At 41.8% G+C, this 23,924-nt stretch overlaps 1 protein-coding gene across 3 annotated transcripts in view; it reads left to right on the top strand.

Annotated features, from left to right (window-relative positions):
* Lclat1 (lysocardiolipin acyltransferase 1) overlaps nucleotides 1–23,924 on the top strand; it is a 129,179-nt gene that overhangs the window by 92,288 nt on the left and 12,967 nt on the right. The window lies entirely within an intron of this gene.

Below are 23,924 nucleotides of genomic sequence, written 5' to 3' on the forward strand. Positions count from 1 at the left end.
GGGAGAGTGGAGACTGTCAGGAGGAGGGAAATGGAGCCGTGCTCTGGCTGCACCGCAGCCCTCTGGCATGTGCAGAGCAACTCTGAGAGCTGAGCTGCTGCCGGAGGACTTCCCTGTCCTGGCGTGCTCTTCTATCCACATTCAGAGACTCTTCACCTCCACACTCCACAGCGAGGCACAGGCTGTTGTCACTGGCTTCAGGAAGGCACGAGACCCTGTGGTGTTTGGATGATTAAGGATTCTAAAATCTTAGCTTCATCACTCAGTCTCTTCTGATACACACTTCGATAATGATCTTTACATAAAGGATTGATCTTTTTCATGGCCCAAGGAGAACGAGACAGCCCCCGTGGAGATCTTTTCATTAGGTAAATGTTGGCCCTGGTTCTGAAGCCAAGCGTCTGCATTAATGGAGAGGCAGGGATATTTACACACGGAGTGGAGCATAATACAGATTATCCTTCAGATAGTTTGTTTGGTGTCTTGAAATGACTGATTCCTTATTGGAGGAGTGTGCTAGGACCAGGGTCAAAGGTAGAAAGATTCTGAGCCAAGGCTTGGCCAAAGAAATGAAGGCTGTCTCAGAAACCCTAAGGGAGTACAGTCTATGTAAGCTGCTTGGAGGTCCCGTTTCAGGGTCCTCCAGGTGAGGGCAAAGAGGAGTTATGAGTCAGGGTGCAGGGGGACAGTTAAAACGAAAAGCATCTTTTAGGTCCAGGACAGTAAAATGGGAAGTTGTGTGTATGTGTGTGTGTGGGGTGGGGTGGGGGGAGTGTTAGAAAGGAGGTTGTATGAGTTGTTAACCACCGGTGTGTTGGAATAACTGCCTCATTAATGAGGCGGAGGTCTTGTACTAAACGGTAAGCACCAGAAGGCTTACGCACAGGAAGAATGGGGGTGTTGCAGGGCAAGTGGATAGGAATTAAAGTCCCTGAAATAAAAGGCAGGTGATAATGGGCTTGAGGCCTCAGTGATGGGTTTCAGAAATAGGAAACTGGGATCTGGGAAGGAAGAGGGCTCCTTAAGGCGTAGGACTGGCTGATTGTGAGTAGCAGCCATCAGGGTGGAGATACCTATACTTGGGGGTCCACTGGATAAGGAAGGGTAGGGACAGGACAGTCTGGGGTAGGAACCTGTGAGACTATTAAGGGGAGAAGAAGGTGGGAATCAGGAGAGGTTGTGGGGGCGGCCCCAAAGTGGCTGAGACTATCACAACCAAGTAGAGGTACAGGGCAAGCAGGTATGGCTAGAAGTGTGTGAGAAGAATCGCCCTGCAAGTAACAGGGTCTTAAGTGGAAAGTAAGGGGGTCCTGTCCATCCCCATGACAGAAATTGGCGAGGGAATTTGGGGACCCGAGTGAGAGGTGAAAACAAAATAGGTAGCTCCCGTGTGCACCAGAGAGGTGATGGACTTACCCACTACCTAGAGCTTTACCCTAGGCTCAGCGAGGGCGATGGGAGTCACCAAGTCTAGGCTGCATCAGGCAGACGATCTGATTTTCAGACGGGGCATGTCCCGCCTCATCTGGATGGCAGATTTTTACCATTTTATCTATAAAGGAGAATCAAGACCTTCCATTCCGTGAAACAAATAATACACAAGAAAGTTAGCATTAATATACAACGCGAAATACTGAGGAAACTTATGTAGGAAACAGTCCTGGTCCAGAGTAAATACTTAAAACAGGCTCTGAGTACTGCAATCTTTGCACTTTGCCACAGGTAATAAAGTATCAAAGAAACTGTTCGAGAATTAAGGGTAAAAGTTTCTAGGTAGAGGCACGATCCAAGGAAGGATGTTGATAAGAAAGTGCAGTGTCCATCCGGTACTAGAGCTCTAACAGCAAAACTCAAAGCTTCTTTCTGCAAAGGAGAAGAAAGAAGCTCTAGAAAAACACACATTGGGGTGGCATTACATTGCTCAAGCTAATACTGGCAAAAAAAAAAAAAAAAAAAAAAAAAGTGAAAATCCTTCCATTTCTAAGAAAAGTGGGATCAGCTAAGAATTCTGAACATAGTGAACAGAGCCAAAGTCTCAAGCAAGTTGAGAGGAACAGCATTTAAGCATTCAGAATACTCTATGTAGCCACATCACAATAAGAAAGGTGTAAGGGATGTAAACCTAATCTTAACAATAACAAGGACGCTTACAGGAAGGAGTCCTCAGGGTGAGGGACAAGAAGAAGAGCCCAGACACCAGATGTCAGATCTGGTCCCATTTCAGTAGAGCAGGGAAGGCTCCAAGGAGAATGACCCCACGAAGGTGAGACTGATGCGTTAGCTGATGTTTGAGTACCTGGGAAGAGATTTGAACCTTTAGCAGATGGTTTGGGGATGAGCACGTGACAGGTCTCTAGAAAATTCGGCAGAGAGAAAAGTGAGGTAATTATAATTTCTGGAAAAAGATTAGTGAGACAGAAGAGAAATGCAATTGCTATACACTTTCTACCATGAGTATTTACCTAGCTATACAATGTGAATGCTAAATAGTGACCTTACAAAGAATTGATCTGTAGCTCTACTGTAGCTCTGTATCCTAGTCCATGAAGGAATGTGGCTCCTTTCTCCTCCCTGGGGAGGCATATGTGCCCAGGAGGGTCATTTCTTGAAAGGGACAGGGTCAGACTGGAATCCTTCAAGTAATCTGTAACTCTTTTCTATGCTCTGTGGAGCTGTGACTTCACAGAGGACAGGCTAGGAGAAACCATGCTGGCAAGCTTTTCCTGTGAAGGACCAGTTAGTAAATATTTTAGGCTGTGCAGGCACGTGCTTAGCTTTCCAGCTGTGTTAACTGGCTAATGAGAACACATGAGCGGGTCTTTATGAAACTATTTGTTGAAGTTGAAACTTGAACTTGATGGTTCATAATATTCTGAGAATTTCATCATTTGAAAGGAAAAGTAAAAAGTTATCCTTAGTGCACAAGCTCCTCAGCAGACACAGGAAGAAGTGACCCATGGGTTTCACCTTACTGACCGACCCCTGCCTCACACCACTTGAAGAATGTCATACTCTTCTTTTAGGACAAACTAAAGAGTGAGAGCCTGGAGATGGGGACCGATTGCAGCCTTCGGTTTCCTTGGGTACTAAGAACATTTCTTCCCCTTAGTTCTGGCTGCAGTGGAGAAGCTGCTCCTGTGTCCTTGCAGTGTCCATGCAGGTGGAAAGTTGCCCAGGTAACTTCTTAGTGCCCCCTTTTTAGTTCTTACCCGACCTGGACCTCTACGCAATTAGGAGGAGTTATGCAGATAAAGCCTATAATGTTTTCAAAGTGCACTTACTTCCCTGGGTTTGAAGACAGTGCTTTAGAAAAAAATTTGGTGTGTGTGTGTGTTTAGTTTTTTTAAATTAAGCATTAATAGTGCCAAGGTTTGCAAAGACTACTTACTAGCCTACTATGTTTGCACACAGCAGTATTTTCTAATTTAAATTCAGTGATAATCTCCAAATTGCCCTAGCTTAGACTAGCTGAAGGTATAAATTCCCTTTTCATCTTATTAGGCCACCTAGAAGCAGCAGTCAGTGAGTAGTCCTGACGTCAATAGTCTGTCTGCTTCATTAAAATGTTAATTTCATGTCTTTAATTCCCTTTGTAAAATATACCACTGCAGGACACTATATGCAGATGTATTCTAAAGCAGACTAATTCGCATGCTGTGTTTTTGGTTCATTTCTCCAGATTTTTTCCCTCTTACTACTATTCTTAGAAATTGCTTTAGTGCTTAAAATGTGTTCAAATATATAAAATAAATATGTAAGTCAATTTCAGGCTTGCAGAATTAATTTAAAAGAATTCTGAAAGCTATTTTCCTCATCAGTAACACAAGTACCCATTCTGAGAGTGAAGTATGTCTCCTCCCCCCTACAGTCCTAAAGCTGCTCTTGGAAAGAAAGATTCGGTAGCAGTGTCAGTGAACTGAAGGCCTTGAGTGAATCCAGTGCCTGGTAAAAACTGAAGGAGCCCAGTTCCCTGTGGTCCTGTGAGGGCCCCACTGACCTTCCTTTGGTTTTGAAAAGTAACCAGTAGCAACTTTCCATTTTTACTCTCCCGCATCCTGAATTCTGACTGATTGCCCACAAAGGAAAGTTCATTGAAAACACTAAGCAAGGGACTTTAGCTGCTCTGGTGGATGCTAAGGCTGCCCTAGTCCATCCCCACAGTAATGCAGTTAAACCTGGAAAGGACAGACAGAGCCACCTAACAAGGCTTTGGCCTAGAGGTCTTGCACTTTCCACATGATTGCCAATGTCTTCGTCACTGATGTTCCTCAAGATAGTACTCTGATGTTAGCCTTCTGGCTGCATGGTTTCCCTTCCTTTTCTGATTTTCTGTGTGAAAACCATTCCTCACAGCTGTGACCACCACCCCAGCTGGTCTCCTTAGTGGCTCCTTGAGAGTATACCTGCAGCCATGACTCACTGGCTTCTTCTTGCTAATGATTTTCAGATGCATGCTTCTGGCCAGTCAGTCTCCTCACGTCTGACCTTCCTGTGTTTCTAATAAGTGTGTTGATTACTTTTTTAGACACTGCTTTACCACCTCAAATATAATATGTCTAACAGGAACTTCCTTTCTTCCTGCCTTCTGTGTTTCACTGAAGAAGTACCACCATTTTTATATACTCGCACACTGGAAATGTCCCAGGAAGTGGTACACTGAAGTTCAAGGCAGATTACCAAAATAGTTCATCTTAGTTTGATGAGTGTCAAAAATGTGTCTTGTTCTAAGCCAAACCTGTAGATTTTAGTGGTTCTTATCCTCAGGATATCCATAGGAGGCTGTTCCCATTGATAATGACACAGTGAGATTAGAATTAGCCCTCAGACTTTAACCACCACAGCAACCATATAGACTGATCTTGTCTGTCTTCCAGTTTGGGGATTAATTTGATAAAGAATTATTTAAATTATTTAAATCCCCCAAAATTACCAAAATTCACATAATTCCAGAGGGCCCTGAAATTATTCTGTTCTTAAGATGATGAGTATCCATCTTCTTATTGGCTATAAGTAGATCTACGCTAGTTACTTTTTAAAATACGACTTTAGCCAATAGCATCTCATTCAGAATTCCTTAACTCTTAGTGAAGTTTCCCAGGACTAGAGGCTTATATTATAGTTAGATACAAAAAGAAAAGGACTGTCTTAGCTCTCTAGGTAGTCTTGACACAGGGGAATTGGGGTCCTCCCCTTTTGGCATTCTTGGTTTCATTAATAAAAGGATTTAAGAATGGACTCCAGGACAAAGGTTTATTAGTGTTTGTTTTGTTTTCAGGAGCTGCCTAGAGAATGGAAGGAGGGAAAAAATAGCTGGCATGGAGGCATGTTGGCATGACCAACAAAAGCCATCTGGCTGGGAGGAAGACTTTAAGGAAAGAGTGAGGAGACCCGAAATGTTGGGGAAACACAAAATTTTAAGACAGCATGCTTAGAAAAGAGAAATGGAAAAAAAAAGCACATTTTTCTCAACAATTCAGAAAAGTGGGCATATTTAGAAAGCTATATGGCTGTAGTCCAGCAGGCTGCTTCATTGGGTAGGGAATCTGGGAAGGAAAAGTACAAAATCTCATGAAATGACTGATTATTCCACCTGTCTCTTCAGCTTGTCAAGAGGCGAGTCCACATTCCTAGAGGTGACCCCTTGTGTAGGTGATTGACCAGGCCCAACTGGAATGGAATGTTACAGTCTCCACCCAGGCCAGAGTATTTCCTTTCCTTCTTCTTTTTAGACAGGGTTTCTGTCTAAAACACCTGTCCTGGAACTCACTCTGTAGACCAGGCTGGCCTGTAACTCAAAGATCCACCTGCCTCTGTCTCCTGGGATTAAAGGTGTGCACCACCACACCCAGCTAGAGTATTTTCTTGACCAGGAATTTTTCTACTCTAACTATCTGAAAATACTGCCACTGATTGTCTCAGGTGACTAGGACATAAAAGCTGTGAGTACATCAGATTAAAGTCACTATTTCAAAACCTAGTTTATTTCAGTCAAGATGATAGTCACCAAGGTTGAGAAACCTTCATTAAGCCAAACAGTCAAGTTAGCCACCTGTTAGCAATATTGAATAAGTCAGCACTGGATGAAGTGATGTAGAAACACACAGTTAAAATACTCAGACATCCTTTAGGGACCAATGTCATCTGGTAAAATTTCTGAATGAGTTGTAAATTTTAAGAAGCAATTAAAAGTACGTTACTTCCTCATGATTCAGAAATGGATCCTGTAAGAAAGATCTGTGACATTTTGGGCAGTTTCAGGTATTCCTTTTCACTTAGGTGTGTTCTTACATGTCGGGAGCTGGTTCTGTGACTTCTTCAAGACCATTCCAAACACTAATCAGGTCAAGAATGACATCTCGGAGACCCCTTAGAGCAGCGGGTCCCAACCTGTGGGTTACAGCCTCTTTGGGGGTCAGAGATCAGATATCTTTCAGATACTTACATTACGATTCATAATAGTAGCAAAATGATAGTTATGAAGTGAAAATAATTTTATGGTTGGGGGCCAGCACAACCTGAGGAGCTGTATTAAAGGGTCACAGCATTAGGAAGGGTGAGAACCACTGCTCTAGAGTAAAGACAGATTAGTGTGAAACTAGGGCCTTGGACTTTAGGTGAGGATCACCAGTCACCCCAACAAAGGGAGGAGCCTCCATCTATGTGTGCTCACCCCAGTATACTGAAACAGATAGCCCTAGAATGACTAGACTGTTCTCGCCTAGCTTTCTTTGTAAATGTGCAATTCAGTTCTGAGTCTTAATGGATGGCCTCGTGTTGTCAAGCTGTCTTTTCTAATTTTGCCAGTGAGCAACACAAATCATTCTGTCTCTGTCTGTCAGTCTGTCTCTCCAAACACACACACACTCCTCTAAGCAAGAAAATTGGAAGCTATAACTAAAAGGAGATGTGAAAAGTGTCAAGTCAAAGGGACTTGAATTCATCCTGGGACCAAGCCGAACCAACTGTTAGAACACTGCCCACAGTGTTTCTGTTTTCTGAAGTGAGAAAGGCAGTACTGCCCAAGAGTTACTGGTGGGTTTCCTGAGGTGGTAAGTGGAGCACTACACAGACCCCAGTGCGGAGAGACAACAGACCACAGGTGCTGTGGCTCTTCTACTCCTTGATGAGCCTGTAGTCTGTCCTGTGGGGCTACCTGTACAATTTAGTAGAGAGCAGGTCTATTCATTTAAATAGGAAAATGGGGGGGGGGGGGGTCTGGAGAGATGGCTCCGGGGGTAAAGAGCTTGCTGTACAAGCATAAGAACCCAAGTCAGATCTGCAGCACCCCTGTAAAAAGGACCATCATTGGCTCTTGCCTGTAACCCCAGTGCTTGTGGAGGAGGGACACAGGCTGAACGGAGAGCCCCAGAGATCCTGCCTCAAAATATGACCGTTGGTCCTCAAACTTTGAGTAACTGAAGCTTGTATTTCAGAAATGGAAAGAATTTCAGTTAGATTATTGGTGTAATAAAATTAAGATAACTCTAGTGTGTCTAAAGACTTTTGCTATCAACCTTAAAAATAATATAAAGGCCAATTGTATCCTTAAGATTTTAACATTCGGAAGTTGTGTTTATCAGGAATATCAAAGTACGATCCAGGAGTCCTTACTCAGTCCCTTTGCATCATAAAAAGAGCCCGCAGAACTGGGAGGCGGGACCTGGTTTCCTGTGTAGTCCTTCCATTTAGCCAACTCCAGACCCTTGAAAACCACTTGAGCCCCCTTTCTTCCATTTCCAATCGAAAGGGAGAGATTCTGGTTGTTGGTTTTTTTTTGGTTTGTTTGTTGGTTGGTTTTTTGTTTTCTTTTGTTTTTCAAGACAGGATTTCTCTGTTGTTTTGGTGCTCTATAGACCAGGCTGGCCTCAAACTCACAGAGATCCACCTGGCTCTGCCTCCCAAGTGCTGAGATTAAAGGCGTGCACCACCTGTCTCCCAGTGTTAAAATTCTTGGCCTTCTCCCAGGGCCTTTACAGTCACGCAGGCTGGAATCTGCACCTTGACGGTATTGCAGCAGATTAGCCAAGCTGAGTGTCAGGGCTCAAGCTCACTCCTGGGGATCCTGCGGATATCGTAAAATAGTGAGGAAACAGCAGGTGTGTGGTTTTCACTGTTACTTTCTTTGCCCTTAGTCCTTAGTCCTCCATATACAGAAAGGTCCTTCCTTTACAGCTATTTGTATGAAGAGTATGTTCTAAGATGTCAAGGGTAAGAAGGCCAGGCAGCCTGACCTGGGGGTCCATAATCCAATCTAAGAAATGTCTCCACCAGAAAAAAATGGTGAGTTCTGTAAGAGAGGCACAGATTTGTAGAAGGGAAACAAAGTCATGTTCTTCCCAAACCCCAGAGTCTTGGTGACTCCATCATAAAATAGTCATATGTTAGAATTAAAGGGAGAGGAGAGGTCACAGTGCAGACATTCCTATGTTTTACAATATTTGACAGGTATCATTTGACCAAAAACCCCAAATTAAATGGTTCACATAAAACCAAAGAATTCTGAATCATCTTCTGTTTGCACCTTACATTATTCCAGCTTAGACTAGGTTTGACTGGCCACGAGGAGCCAGTCCCTTCTTCCCTCATTCCATGGTATGTTCTAAAACTGTAGTGTTCAGCCAGGGACTCACCTAGCCCAGGTGTTAAAGGCCAGCTTGGGCAGCATGGCAAAACCCTGTCTCAAAAGCAGAAACAAACAAAAATAAAGCATAATGTTCCATGGCTGAGATAGGAAAAGTGACCTTTAAATGCTGCCTCTGAATGAAGAGGCTAAAGATTGGAGGAGTAGTACTGTGAAGGACCTGATTTTGTTCCAAGTTGTCGGTCATTTAAGAATAGTACTCCAGTTCCGGGGGACGAAGGTCACCATAGTCCTTGGTTTCTGGGGCTTTGCCATTACTAGTTATAAGTGTGGCCACTTCTGCAGTTTTCCTGATATACCTTTTCCCTGTACCTTTTCTTTCATCTTCCATAAGCCAACTGTTCTACTGCATGAGTATTGTTCTTGCTTGTGTTCCTGTAAACTTCATGTTTGGCTCTATGTATTTTTTCACTTACACAAGTAGGATTGTTATCCCGTTCTTTATCTTGCTTTTGAAATGGCATTCTGTTTTTAGCACACACATGTCCATGTCCTTGACTTCCGGTAAGTCTTTCCCTGGTGTGTCCCTTCCACATATCCCGTTTCCTGAAGCTTCTAAAGACAGATGTGCAGGTAACCTCTATCCTGCACCCTGTCCGTCATCACATGAATACCCTCACCAGTTCCCTGTAGTGCTGAGACTTCTTGTGGATGCTGCCACACAAGAGTGGAACTGTCTGGAGGTACTGGCTGGCGGTGTGTGACTTGCTCAGTACTTCCTCTAACTTGACTGTCCTCTCTTGACTTCTCACTGATATGTCTGAGGGCACCTCTGCACCCTCCTGCCAGCCTTTGGTATTACCTTGCTGTGTGGTCCAAGCCACTTGAACAGATTTTAAATGGTAACTTGTGGCTTCAGTTTCTTGTTATATGATAGGGTTTTTGCATGTCTGCCCCTTTGCAGATTTCTTCTCATTGAACTGCCTCTTTATATCTTTGGAGGTAACTGTGTGGCCTGTTCATTTGTACTAACTAGTAATTTCTGTGTGTGTGTTTTTTTTAAAATCAGTTTTAGATACTACAAACATGGTTGTATTATGTAGCTACTGAACAGTTTGTGTATTTAAAGACAGGGTGCCATTAGCTCAGGCTGGCCTTGAGTTCCTACCCTTCTGAAGCCAATCCCTGCCTGCTGCTGAGGTTATAGGCCTGTGCCAGCATGCCGACTTGAACAGAAATTCTTAATATAATCATAGTGACAATTTTGCCTTATGGTTTGTTTATGTTCTTAAATTTTTGATTTTAAAGAAAGTCTTCCAAGTGCTCCTTGGTCTTCAGTTTCTTTTGTTAATGTTAGCTATATAAGTTTTTATTCATCTCGAGTCCTTTAAATGCCTTGTTTGGTGTGCATCTTATTTTATTTCCCCCCAGGACTACATACTGAACAGTTTTATTCCCTTGCTTGGTGATCATCTTTATGTAAACTGAGTTCCCGTATGCCCGTGAGACTGGCTCTGCACTTTACCCTCCTGCACTGCCCTCTTCTTCTCTTGCCCCTTACATCCTGACGCTTGTTTCTTTGCAGCCATTGAAGACCTAGTGTCCTCTCGGTCACAAGAACTTGTCCTGCATGTTTTATCTGGAACAGGTTGGACATTTCCACTGTCCTCCTCGAACTCAGAGCACTTACTTCCTATGACATTCGCTTCACATCTCTTGAAATCTTTTGTTTATTCATTTCCTGTGTTATTACATAGCTCTTCTCGTGTTTATATCTTGTATTTCAACTGGATTATAAACCTTGAACAGGCACGGATTGCTCGTATGTCTGACTCTGTCTTGGCCATTTCAGCTAACAGGGCATCTAAGGTTATCATCATAACCATGATTTAGTGAGCATTTAATAGGCTCTTCATTGTACTTGGAATTTGATGAGCAAATGCCTTTTTAACATAATGGATTGTAAACATATGAGAACAACATGCAGTTTAGGAAGGAGACACAAACATAATTTCGATATGCATCATTTGAACATACTTTCTCCAGTAGGATTTTTTTCCTCTAATCTTTAAACTTCCTGTTACACTTGACTTTTCTCCATATTTTAAAAAAGAAAACTTAAATTTACCAGTTCTCTTTATCTTTCCTCCCTTAGTTTTAGTAATTGCATTTTATTTAGGTTTCCTTAATGAACTGTGTGAAAAGCTATGTGCTCCATCAGTCATGTGCAGGGAAAAGCAATACATTATAATTAGGATCCATTATCATTTAATTAGGCATTCCATTATTGAATTAGTGCCTCTAGCTTCTCCTGGCCTCTGACTAATCCTGAAACAAATTCCTTTTCTGTGGACAAATATTAGCTTGTAATAATTAGAGTATTCGACAAAGTAAGGCTTTTCATTAAATCTCTTTCTGATTAAGATAGTTCCTCAAGTACAGGCTGATTTAATTCAGTATGATCTGTCCACTTATGTATCGAAGTGGGGAAAATTGGTAACACCAGAGGACTGGGCATAGTGAGATTATCTTTATATCCACAGGTCTCTGGGATATTTAAGATCTTGTTGTAGTAGTTAGCAAGTCTAGGTGTAATGTCACACTGCTAATTCGAGAGTTCCATTGAATTCAACCTGCTGATCCTGTTCTAAAATGTGTTGGAGCCTAAAGTCATTACATTGCTGTGTTCCTTGGGTTTGAGAATTGGTTTTCATTCCATCTAGGCGGTTGTACACATTTAATGTGCCTCTTTAGTTTTTACCACAAGTTCAGTGTAGCTCTAGCTACTCACTCCGAGGAGTTAAGGCTCTCTGTGGATGTGAATGTATCTTGGTGTGGGGGTTGGTTAAGCACTCTACCTCTAAGCAGTGTCCCAGCCTTTCCTTTAAAGCTGCTGAACTTAATCATTGTTGCTTCCTTGCTCTGTCCACACTTCTCTTCCACCTTTCTTCCCTCTGTGCTGACTGTTAAGGAGATGTTAAATAATTTAATTGGTGGGATCCTTAACTTCTGTCTTCATTGTCTCCCCCCGTTTGTGTAATTCTGGTCTCATCACCTGCTCTTGAACTTCAGCCTTTTCCTCTGACCTCTTGTCCAGCCTTCTTTTTGTTCTTGGTTCGTTTAGTTCTAACTCTTTCTGCTCATGTGTAAATGAAAGTTTGCATTGCTGCCTGTGTGTAAATAGAGATAAACTTAAGTAAACTAATAACATGAAGCCAAAACATATGTACTGATTTGCTGCCGGGAGAGAAAAAAATCCAGGAAGTGTTGTACCAAGCGCCTGCTTCAGGAAGCCTCAGATAGAATGAGAGTAGGTAGTGTGTGTGGGGAGAGCAGAGCACCTGTGCTCATCCCATCAACGGAGGGAGGGAGGGAATGCCAGGAGAGGCACTGGGCATCCTTATACCTTCTCAGGCCCCATTTCTAGCTGCACCCCTTAGTCCACAGGTTCCCTGGAACCCCGAGAGATGCCGACACTTCATCCCCTCTCTCTGCCATGCTCTCTGCCCGTAGGAGCTGTTCCCTGAACGCTGCCATGTTAGGAAACCAAATGAACAGAATAAAGACCAGACCAAGAAGAAGGGACTTCCATGAGTCCAGGAAGCTGAGGGCGCACAGGCCACGTTAGGATTCCTCGCAGGCCTGGTGAGGTTTTAGGAGCTGGAAGCTGCCCAACAGCAGAGTGTACCTTGGCCGGGTCAGCAAAGGAGGTAGCTGTCAAGCCACACAGCGGCCACCTGAAGTGACAGGAGGGTCTCTAACACCGGAGAAGGGACAGAGTCCGAACAAGACTGTCACGTGTAAGGCAGCAATGACAGCATGCAGGGAGGTGTCTGCCTGCCCCGATTCAAATGCTCTGTGAGACTATTTCTCTACCTGGCGGGGGGGCCCATGTGTCTTATGGATAGGAAGGGAAAAAAATAGCACAGCAGAGAATGAAAAACGCTGTAAGGAGGTTAATGATTCTATTTAAAGACATCCTTGGGAATTAATTAGGAAACAAATGCTCCTATGATAATATCTGAATAGAGAGGCTGCTTTCCTGAATCTTTAATAGGTTCCTTTTGTTATCAGAGAGAACTGATACACAAAGCACAGGGGATTGTATTCTAGAATTTCAGAAAATAATTCCATCTTAAAATAGCATTATATACTTAGCATTGTCAAACATACCATGGCTAAGAAGGTCCTCATCCAGGGGATAGAGAAGAGAGGGACCTATCAAACTCACTGAGCTCTTTAGACTTGTGGGCCTTCTGGAACCCTGTGCACATCCTGATACTTTCAGTTAGCTCCCACGACTGGCTGCTAATACCACACTTGTGACCTTAACTTCCCACTGTATTGTGTGAAATCTTATCAGTGCACGTCAGCGGACAGCTGGGAAGAACACCAGAGCCTGCAGAGAGCCATGTCACAATGGTTGCCCAGACGGGGACAGGAGACACACAGACCCTTAGTGGCTTCTCTCTTCTGGTCTGGAGGATTGTTAGTCACAGTCACTCTCCAGCTCCTCTCATCTGTGTCTCTTCCCACTGCAGACTGTTAGAGAAAATGCTCTTAGGCTGTCTCTCAAGCACAAGTATCCCAGAGAGGCTCAGCTCGGTTTACCCGTATCTGCCTACTGGAATGTTAATCCATAAATATATTTATTGAAGTCACTGGGAAACTTCTGTCATTGTTATGCTTATATTTAGCAGAAGAAAAAGGGACAATAAGTAAGTAAAATCTATAGTATATCAGATAACTCTATGTGCCAAGGATGTAGGAAGCCTATTTTCAGTAAAATAGGGCCAGGGCTTCCCTGGTAGAAGAACAGGCAGTAGGACAAAGAACACAGCACTCACTGTGGTTGGAACAGAGCAGGGCATTGGGAAGTAGGAACTGGATACAAACGGTGAAAGCTCACACACAGCACAGGGCTTCAGAGGCCTGCGGGCCTTCTGAGTGAGATGGGTGGTCACTGGACAGAAGAGTCGGGGGAAAGATAATTTGACCTCAACTGAGACAAAGACTGAGGAAAGCATAGGTTTTAGCAGAAAGACTAGGTTGAAGTTCATTTTAGGACACATTGATTTGAGATACTTATTAGACATCCAAGATGATGTAAAGATTAGTGGTCAAATACATGAGTCTAAAAATGAAAGACCAGCTGGAGTTAGGAATTTGGGAGTCAGCAGCACATATTTGGTATCGAGGTCACCCAGGGATGGAGAAGAGTAGAAGCCAAGCCCTAGAGCATCTGCTCCTCAGCAGTCATGTAAGCCAATAGTCCACAGAGGTCAGAGTGGTCTGAAGAGAGCTGTGTGGCTAAGCATAAAGCACAAGAAGCCAAAGGGAGTCACTGGATGGGATTCCATGGCAGTCACTGAGGAGAACCGTTTGCGAGAGTGGTGTGTTTCTTTTCTGTTGCTGTCATAAATACCACACTCAAGGCAACTTGTAGGAAAATGATTTGTTTTGGCTTTCTGTTCTAGATGGTAAGAGTCCATCATGATCGATAAGCATGGCATTCTGTAGGCATGCAGCAGGAACAGGAAGCAGAGCAACCACATCTTTTCCCATAGGCATGAAACGGTGAACTAGATGTAGGTCAAGGCTATAATCTCTCAAAGGCCACCCTCAGTGGTATACTTCTTCTAGCAAGGCCACACTTCCTAAACTCCAAACAGTGCCACCTGTTGGGGACCAAGTTTTCAAATGCCTGAGCCCATGAGGGATACTTTCGTTCTTACTCCCACAAATGGTGAGGTCTCGTGCTTCATTGACATTGATTGGTTCACTACAGTGGAGGATGAAGATCACTGGCTTACAGCTCAAGAAGTATAGCTGTGTAAGTGACCGGAGAAATGAGTGGTAGCCAGAAGGAAGATAAAATTGTGTCAGGAGATAATGAGAGAAGCTATAACAAGTTGGTAGGCAAGTTACAAGGATCAAAGAGTGTATTTGTTTGTTGTGTTGCTATGACAGAAAACCTAAGAAAGGAAGGGTTTATTTTGGCACCTAGTTCTAGGGTGCAGTCCAGGACGGTGGAGAAGTCATGGCAACGGGAACTTGAGGCGGTTGGTCACACTGCATTGCAGTCAGGAGACAAGAGACATGAATGCTGCTGCAGAGCTCACTTCTGTCTGCGGTCCCAACCCGTGGGATGTGCCACCCACACTTAGGGCGGGTTTTCCCACTTTGGTTAATCTAATCTAGAAAATCCCTTCCAGCCATGCCCAGTGGTTTGCTCCTGTGGTGATGATGAGATCCGTCAAGTTGACAATCAAGGTCATAACAGGGAACTGTGCAGGGAGGGGCTGTATTACTGAGTTAACAAAAGAAATGAGATAGAACGTGTGAGTGGAGGGTTTGGTCCAACTATTAAACAGCTTTAAAACATTGTCATTTTAATATGTGCTGAGTTTCTTGGGAAGTTTTGCATGTGGATGTGTGTGTTTACCTTTTTGGCAAACAGGAAGCCCCATGTCCACTGTGATAACCTAATAAATGAGAGCTGTCTGCCTCTAAAACATCTGTCTCCAGACACATTGGCCATTACTTTTCTCAATTTTATTCTTGAGTTTTTTTGTTTTTGTCACTTCTAATTGAATTATCTACAATTGCTTCAAAATTGTGTGATGTTATTCCTTCTACATAGTATCAAGAAAACATATTTATGACCCTGAAAAACTTAGGGCAGTCAAAGTTTTAAACTGTTCGATTACATATAACACAACTAGGGAATTGCGTTGTGCACTGGACAGAAAATGGAAATATGAGGCACAGCCTATGGGTATGCTAGTGTCTGTTTTCATGAGTGGCCAAATCCTGTTTCCAGTATAATCCTAGCATCAAGAAACTCTTTATTTATTTATTATGTGTACAGTGTTCTGTCTGCATATACACTTGCAGGTCAGAAGAGGGCACCAGATCTCTTTATGGATGGTTGTGAGCCACCATGTGGTTGCTGGGAATTGAACTCATGACCTCTGGAAGAGCAGCCAGTGCTCTTAACCTCTGAGCCATCTCTCCAACCCCGCATCAAGAAACTCTTAAACATGGGAATGAATTCTAGACTTGTTTCAAACTTTGTTTTCTAACATTTTGATTGGGTAAGTATCCAGAGTAGCTTTTTATAAAACTCTTTAGCTTATTGCACATATAACACATTTGTTAAATTACTTGAAATGTTTTCAGGGCAAATATTTGAGAAGCCACCCACTCCCCAGTTCACCCCCCAGTTTCATGTGTCTCCATGCACCCGTGCCATGGTGCTGTCAGAGGGACAGTTCTTCAGTTGGCTCTCTTCTGCCACCTTGTGAGACTTGGGGATGGAGCTCAAGTCATCAGGCCTGGGTACAAATGCCTCTACGTGCTGAGCTACCTCAGTGGCCCAAGCTTTAAAACCTAACACTTTTAGAGTTAGAATTCACTGTTATAAATTCTATTCATTTAAAGATTGTATGTTTTGATAAATATGTAGCAACACGTAACACCTTAGTCAAAATACAGAACATTTCATTGCTCCCAGTCAAAATACAGAACATTTCATCACTCCCAAAAGTTCTTTTCTATGCCCCTCTACAAAGCTCCTCCCCTAGACCCTGGTCATGACTGATCTGCTTTCTGTTACTATGTCTTTACCTTGTCTAGAGTTTTGTGTAGATAGAATTATGTAATATATAACCTTTTGCTTCTGGCTTCTACTTAGCAGAAGTACTTTTAACTTCCGTCCATATTGCTGCATATTTTCTTCCTTTTTATTACTGAATGACATTCCATTGTATGGAATATATCACATTTTGTTTACCTGTCTACAGACTGATACACATGTGATTTGTGCATAATATATGAAATTACTAAGAATATTTTCATACAGGGATCTATGTGAGATTGAGTTTGTTGGTGGTTTTGTTTTTGTTTGTTTGTTAGTTTTTTTTTTTTTTTTTTGGTTGTGTGAGGGCTACATGCCCAAGTAAGCTTTTGACTGCTGGGCCACTGCCAGACTGGTGTTTCAAGGTAGCTGAGTTCTCTGACACTGCCTCTAGTAATGGGAGAATAGTTAGCAGGAACGTGGTTTCTATGTCTATCAAGTGAAGGTGTTAATTTGAGAATCTGTACCTGGAGTACGATTTGCAAAGAATGAAACTACCTCTTAAGCTCAGCTTCCCGGAGCCATCTCCCAAGCCTCATTCTACTCCTCTGTTTAGATGTAGCAGTTACGTCACAACAGTTGGGCTGTAGCACCATCCCAGGCTTCAGCCTTCTGTTGATATCTCAGTAGTTTACTGGAAAATAAGCTTTTATATTTCAGCTGTCAGTCCCTGCTCACTCCACTGCTGCTTTGCTGAGAAGTTGCTTTGAAAAGGGTCAATACTGAGAGATTTCTCATTGGTAGGTTTAGGAAACCTTACTAGAAACTCTAACACAGTTGTTCTCAACCTGTGGGTCAAAACCCCTTTCACATATGTTGCCTAAGACCATCAGTAAACACATGTTTACGTCATGATTCATAACAGTAGCAAAATTATAGTTATGAAGTAGCAACAACATAATTTTATGGTTGTGGGTCACCACAACATGAGGAACTGTACTGTATTATAAATTACAGTACTGTATTATAAATGGTCATAGCATTAGAATGATTGAGGACCACTGCTCTGACACCTCCAGAAGGCCACTTCATTCACAGACTTGCTTTGTGTGTGTGTGTGTGTGTGTGTGTGTGTGTGTGTGTGTGTGTGTGTGTGTGTTTCTCCTTTCTGTAGAAGAATTTTATCTAAGGAATAAACTCAAACACAGAAAGAGCATCAGTATGTAAAATGTTCACAAAGTCATAGTCTTAGAACAGCATAGAACAGCAGCCAACTGGGTTGATTTTGTGATGTAATATTAGCCTCTGCTTTTGAAATAAGAAATGAAGGAAAGGAAAAGGAAGACAGAGACAGGAAAGTGAAACTCTTGGTCGAATGTGTCAAGATGTCTTATGATGGTGTCAGCATCATTTTTTGCTCTGTTTGAAATTTACCTTTTTAAATACGTAAGGCCCATTTTCTTTCCTAACTTCAAAAGTTACTCCATATACTGCATAAAGAAGAGGGCCTGTTGCTTTGGGAAGAACCAGAGACTTTTGTCCTATAGTTGGGCCACAAATACCCTGATTCTTCATCCTCTCAGGAGAAAAGAAGTAAAAGTTCCAGAGCTTCACTCTGCTCATAGCAGTGGCAGCCTTTGCACACGAGAACTGGGCGTTCAGGAGGCCCAAGAAAGAAATCTACTTTGATTAAGCTCACCAGTCTTCCATCAGGCTTGAGGCTTCACATACTGAATGGGAGTTCTGGTTGCTGAGTGAGTGAGGACAAAGCAACTCCATTTCTAGGCATTGAGGAACTAGCCAAGAGATAGAACACAAACCGAAGGCAGTTTGGCGCTGCCTTGAGACCAGAATGGCTCGTAGTGCAGAGCCAGAGTTGAGGAAAGGACCAAACTCAGTAGATACTTTCACTTGTTCCCAGCAAAACTTACTTTTCCTTTCAAAGGAGAAGAGAATGAATTAAGAGAGCTGGCTTTCATTATTTGAAAATTCATGCACACAGTAAGGATGCTAAGAGAGTAATCTTAGAAATAAGGATGCTTGGAGAGTAACCTTAGAAATAAGGATATTAAGAGTAACATTAGGAATAAGGATACTGAAAGAGTAAAGTTAGAAATAAGGATGCTAAGAGAGTAACATTAGAAAAAAGAATACTAAGAGAGTAACATTAGGAATAAAGATGCTGAAAGAGTAACCTTAAAAATAAGGATGCTAACAGAGTAACATTAGGAATAAGAATGTTGCAGAGTAGCCTTAGAACTAAGGATACTAAAAGAGTAGCATTAGACTTTGCTTTGGGGCCCCTTTTTTGTATTAAAAGCATCTTATTGCTACCATATATTTGGTAGTTTGGACTTGTGCTCTAGTTCAGATGACTACTACACAGTGGAGGATAGGACCTATCTTATGGTTTGATAGACTGATAGGTTAGGCATTGCTGAGAAGTGTACATAAGCCCTAGTGGTTTAATACTTCCAATACAGCTTTATCAAAACTGTTAGAGCATGTGCACAGTGTACTTTGAAAGATGATGATAATGCAGTCCGAGTCTAAAACTTGAAATAAAAATGGCCTTTCATATAGACAGAATTAACTTTCCACATGTAGGAACTGCCTTTACATGCTAGCTGACAGACTCCATAGTCCCACTCAGCAGATGAGGAACCTGGGGCCAGGGAAGTTACTTCATTTGCAGAAGCTTCAGAACTATGTCAATCTTGACTGTAGCTCCTGTTCTTAATACACAGCTCTGAGAAAGTAGAATTAAGAGGCGGAAAGACTCTGAGTCACAGGGAACTGCTAGGCCACCCTGCCACGTCATTAGCACCTATGCACTATGCTGATTTAGTGGTATGACATGACTTCTTAATGGAACACAAATGTTCGGCAGTCAGATTTCTAGTGTCACATGCAGTATATATACATGTCATGATCAGCTGTGGTTTGTGTGTGTGAGGCTTGCAAATCCTCTGCAGTTCTGCCACGTGGGTAGGTTTGGATTCTCATCACCCCTTTCCTCTTCTCACGCTTGGCTTCCTTCACTGCCTTCATGTCACTCAGGTTCATTACTACTCAGACCCACGGGATGTATTGACTTCATCTTGTCATTTGTTTATTCTGTTATTTTTAGCTTTGCTAATTACAGATCTTTACTTTTAATAATGTTCTTTGCCTCTTTCCTTTTGTATTTTTCTTCTAGTTTCCAAGGTATTTTCTTTTTTTCTTTCCAGTATTCAGGCTTATAAAGTCATATAGTTTTCCTTCGAGTACAGTCTTCACAGTAGCTCTTAGATTCTCCTTTTCATTCCATTTTCATTCATAATTTTCCTTTCAATTTCTTCCTTTACCCAAAGATTATCAAAAAGATTTCTAAAGGGAAATATATTATAATTGTTGCTATTGTGGAATTTTGATATGGGGATGTTATATTATAAATTCTCAAAAGTATTTAAAGCTTCTTTCTACATGTAATTTTATATAAGCCACATATGGGAGAATATATGGGTCCATATAAGTATGTTAATTCAAATTTATCAGTACTAAGTTCCTTCATTTAATTTCTATCTAGTGGAGTTCACTTAGGGAAGACATTTTGAAGCTTACAATTTAGTTTTCAATTACTCTTTGCCTTTCTATTTTTTAAATATTTAACTAGTAAGACTTAATTTAATTTTGTGGGTATTTGGTAAACTTTTTGACTTTATCATGCATAAATTCTGAAGAGATCATTGGTTGATCTTTCCTTGCTGTTGTTAAGTCAGGACAGGAGAGATTGCTCAGTGATTAAGAACATATACTTGCAGAGGACCCAAGTTCAGTTCTATAATAACAGGTTGAAATGAGTATTTAAAAAGTTGAAGCACTAAACCCCACATTTTAAGTAAATGTTAATAATGAAAGCAATAAAAAACTACCATAAAGACTTGAAAACTAAACATAAGACAAGAAAGACATTATATAGCCCTTTTCTTGAATAAATAGACTTAAATGTCAGTTATTTCAAAGTTATAATGCAAATATAATATAAAGTTTCCAGGTAGGTTTTCTTTTTGTTTTGTTTTTGGAGGTATGTCTTGTTGTGTGATATTTTGTTTGTGTTCTGACAAAGCTTCATTGGAGTCAGAGGGTGGAGCTAACCATAGAGGTTTGGAGGATTGTAGAGAGAGGGACAGAAGTGGTAAGGCAGGCTGAGGCAGGATCTTGGCCCTTTTGGTTAGAGGAATGGAAAAGGTAGGAAGTCACTGGTGGCTGCTCCCCTGCATCTCTGATCTTTCAGGTTTACCCCGATATCTGACTCCTGGTTTTTATTGATAAGATTAATTAGATTTATGCATCATCTGGTGTCCAACTTTTGGGCACGAATTCACAAAATAGCTCTTGCCTGTGGTGTTGCAGCCACCAGCACCTGCCGGAGCTGCATGCAGAAACTGCATCCAGTGGAGTCACTATACCCCTGGCTGGCTTTCCCTTTTCTTCCCCAAGCCCTCTCTCTGAGCAAGTCTGGGATTTTCCTGTTGCAGCCTCTCTACAGCAGTCTCCACAGTCACCTGGATTCTAAATGCCTCCTGCACGTTGGCTCCAAATACCACCAGAGTCAGCCCCTCACCACCGGCGAGCTCTGCCTTCAGGCAGCTCTGTGAGTTCACTTTCCATGGGCCACAGGTGCTGCTTTTGCACACTCCCCCATGCAGACAGTTGGCTCCTTGGCTCCTCTTCCCCCATGGGTTATGGACTTTCCCTGGACCCCTCCTCAGGCTGCTGACACTCAGTCATCGGCAGCGGTCCTCAGCCAGGCTATGTACTGCCTGTGTTTCCCAGCTGTGCTGTGCAGAGGCAGCCAGCCTCACACTTCACTGTCATCATGAGCAGATCTGGTGAGACAACTGGGAATTCTTTTTTTGGTTCTTCAAGACAGGGTTTCTCTGTGTAGCTTTGTGCCTTTCCTGGAACTCATTTGGTAGCCCAGGCTGGCCTTGACCTCACAGAGATCTGCCTGCTTCTGCCTCCCGAGTGCTGGGATTAAAGGTGTGCACCACCACCACCTGGCCAATTGTGAATTCTTAAAGGGAGGAAATTAGTTAAAATAAAAAAAATTTCTTTTTCTCACATTAAAAAAACGGGAAACACTATTATGATGGAGGGAGTTAGGTCTCTGTATGATTCCACAATTGATCGTTTAAAAATGGAATAATGAAATGAGGGGATAATAACTTAGCTGTGATTTACATAATGTTAATTATAATCATTACTGGTTTGATAATTCTTGTTTTATCCCTAAAACATTTGGTTGATATGAGTGCCAAGAGACAGGTCTTAGAAAAAGTTACTAGAGAAAATATTGCCATTTTGACTGTAAGTTACAAGCCTTAGAAAAACGTACTAAAACAGATATAAGAAATATTCAGACAAAGATAGAGGAGTTTAAAGGAGAACCAACCTCACCATTACATTATAAAATTAGAGAGGAATAGCCCAAGGTTATAAAACAACCAACCTTAATTTGTCCAGTTGCCTTACAGGAACAACTGCCAAATGACAGGTATCCCCAAGGTTATATAAGAGCTAGATTTGAGGAGATTTAAAGAAGCGATAGTCTCATGATATGCATTCACCTTTTGTGATTCAGATGTTAAACTCATGTTCAACATCTGTAGTAACTAGTAACAGAATTTTCCCACAAGACTGGAAAGACTTGGTTACTGCAGTATTGGAACCTGATCTTTAATTACAGTGGAGGACCTGGTGGAAAGACTAGGCTAGGACCATTGAACAATGAAGTAGGGATAGGAGTATTGAAATTTCCCAAGATGAACTTTTTGGAGAGGGTGATTATGCTGATGTACAAAGAAAGTCTCTATATGATGACCACACACTGGCTCTATGCCATGCAGCCGCAGAAATGCTTGGAACAGAATTGAAGAAGTCAGAAAGAAAACTGAGTCATTTACTAAAGTTATATAGGGCCTAAAAGAAACCTTCACTGATTTTTTTCCCCCACAAAGATTGACTTCAGCTTTAAATAGAATGATACCAAATTCAGAAGCTAGACAAATAATAATTGAATCTTTGGTTTTTGAAAATGCTACTTCACAATACAAACAGATAATTATAATTAGGCCTTTAAAGGCGAAATTAGCACCCACAGAGGAATGGATCCAAGATACAGTCAATATTGAATTTCATAACCATGATGATGCTTGGATAGGAGAGGTGATTTCCAGAAGCTTGAAGAAAAATCAAAATGTCAGGTGTTTTAATTGTAGCAAACAAGGTCACCTAAAAAGGGATAGTAGACAGGGCCTTCCTAGAAACAATGTTTTTTTCTAGGAATAATCCAAACAGAAGGTCCCTGCTTTCTGGAGTATGCAGAAGGTGTGGCAAAGGCCAACATTGGACCAATGAGTGCACATCAACCCTTTGCCACTGGGAAACACCTTTCGGTTGGTGGGCTCTGGCAGGCCATGTCAAATTTGGTTCAGTCATTCTCTGTCACAGTGGGGGAGGCAAACTCCTTCCTAGAGCAATTAAAGGACTTAGTGCCTGTTGGGGAAAAAAACTGCTCTGGAGGATATGAAAGCTTTAGAAGATAAAACAAAAATTTCAGGGAAAACCATAAAGCAAATATTTGGGCAAACTTCTATAAATGACCAAAGACCAAACTATAAATGACCAAAGACCAAAGCTAAAAATACAAATAAATGACATTGTAATTGAAGGTCTTGTAGACACATGGGCAGATATAACAATAATTGCACCAGAATCTTGGCATCCAAACTGTCCTCTTCAGGAGGTAAATGTTCAGCATTTAGGGACTGGAACTTTATCTCAGGTAAAACAAAGAGTGAGATGTGTCAAATGTATAGGGCCAGAAGGACAGAGAGGAAAAATCAATGCCATATGTGGCTAATACAGCAATGAATTTACGGGAACATGATTTGTTACAGCGATGGAATATCCAGATTAACATTCCTCTGGTCTCAGAAACAAACCATAAACTAACATATATTTCTGGGAAACACATTAAAAGATATTATAAAGAACAGTTCCTGACCATTCAGGTTGTACAAAAACAGGGCACAACAGCTGCTGATCTATCAAAGGTACCAACAGCCCTACCTTTAAAATGGTCAACTGACAAACCTGTCTGGGTAGAGCAATGGCCTTTGACATCAGGAAAATTACAGGCCTTAGAACAGCTGGCACAGGAGCAGCTACATGTTCAACATATTGAAGAATCGACTAGTCCTTGGAATTCTCCTTTGTTTGTTATTAAAAAGAAATCTGGAAAATGGAGAATGGTAACAGATCTAAGAGCCAATGGCTCTTGACAGCCAAGAATTCCCCTGCCTTCTCTATTATCTAAAGGATGGTGTATTATACTTATTGATTTAAAAGACTGTTTCTTCACCTTTTCAAGAAAAGGATAGAGAAAAATAGGCTTTCACAGTGCCTACATATAATAATTCTAAGCCTGTTAAGAGATATCGATGGAAGGTTCTCCCACAAGGGATGTTAAACAGCGCCACCCTGTGCTAGTATTTTGTACAACAGCCATTGGAAATGATTTGTGTACAGTTTCCTCAAACTATAATTTACCATTATATGGATGATATCTTACTAGCTGATTCAAATATAAATACTTCAGAGAAAATTTTTGAATAAGAAAATTTTTCCTTGTTGGGGATTACAAATTGCTCCTGGAAAAAAAAAACACACACACACACAAAGAGGGGATTCTATTAATTGCTTAGGATATAAAATAGG

This window comes from Peromyscus californicus, unplaced genomic scaffold (genome assembly GCF_007827085.1).
Source record: "Peromyscus californicus insignis strain IS unplaced genomic scaffold, ASM782708v3 Scaffold_1__1_contigs__length_55948999, whole genome shotgun sequence".
NCBI classification, from domain to species: domain Eukaryota; kingdom Metazoa; phylum Chordata; class Mammalia; order Rodentia; family Cricetidae; genus Peromyscus; species Peromyscus californicus.